This window comes from Rhincodon typus, unplaced genomic scaffold (genome assembly GCF_021869965.1).
Source record: "Rhincodon typus isolate 14 unplaced genomic scaffold, sRhiTyp1.1 hic_rhity00001360, whole genome shotgun sequence".
Classification (NCBI taxonomy): Eukaryota; Metazoa; Chordata; class Chondrichthyes; order Orectolobiformes; family Rhincodontidae; genus Rhincodon; species Rhincodon typus.
This window is the reverse complement of record NW_025966998.1, coordinates 4,052-4,971: the sequence shown is the minus strand read 5'-3', so window position 1 is coordinate 4,971 and position 920 is coordinate 4,052. Positions and strand designations below refer to the sequence as shown.

At 47.9% G+C, this 920-nt stretch overlaps 1 non-coding gene across 1 annotated transcript; it reads left to right on the top strand.

Annotated features, from left to right (window-relative positions):
- Positions 1 to 243: 243 nt before the first annotated feature.
- On the top strand, positions 244 to 435 carry LOC125481231. The gene has a single exon (XR_007261254.1). It is a non-coding gene; the product is annotated as a U2 spliceosomal RNA (small nuclear RNA).
- The last annotated feature ends 485 nt before the right edge of the window (positions 436 to 920 follow it).

The following is a 920-nucleotide window of genomic DNA, read 5'->3' as shown; positions in this document are numbered from 1 at the left end:
TCCGCCCTACCTCATCTGATTGGTACATTTCCAATGATCTACATTCACTACGAAGCAGTTTTGCAGAAAAGATGATGAAAAAGCACTGGTGTAAAATGATTGTTTGCCCTGGTGAGGAAGCTCGGGAGTACTAGAACAAAAGTAAAAACTGTCAGCAGTGCTTTACAAGTCTTTGCACACAGTCAGGCTGACGGAAAATATGGGAAGTAACTGGGACCTAAGGTAGTCCAGCATTATAGCAGCATCGCTTCTCGGCCTATTGGCTTAGACCAAGTGTAGTTCCTGTTCTTAGCAGCTTTAATATCTGATATGTCCTTTACTTAAGGACCGTATATTAAACTGATTTTTGGAGCAGGGAGTTGGAATAGGAGCTTGCTTCATCCACTCCATGCATCGTCCTGGTATTGCAGTGTTTCCAGGAATGGTGCAGTCTCATTTAACCAATTTTAAAAACAGCCTGATCAAAACTTGAAGAACCATTTCTGAAGAAGGGTCTGGGCCTGAAATGTCAGCCTTCCTGCTCCTCTGATGCTGCTTGGCCTGCTGTATTCATCCAGCTCCACACCTTGTTATCTCAGATTCTCCAGCATCTGCTCAACGCTCTGGAACCATATCATAGAATCCCTACAGTGTGGAAACAGGCCCTTTGGCCCAACAAGTCCACACCGAACCTCACAGCGTCCCAGCCAGACCTATAATCCACCTAATCTACCCCTCCCTGAACACTACAGGCAATTTAGCATGGCCAATCCACCTAACCTGCACATCTTTGGACTGTGGGAGGAAACCGGAGCACCTGGAGGAAACCCACGCAGACACGGGGAGAGTGTGCAAACTCCACACAGGCAGTCGCCCAAGGCTGGAATTGAACCCGGGTCCTGGCACTGTGAGGCAGCAGTGCTAACCACTGAGCCACCATG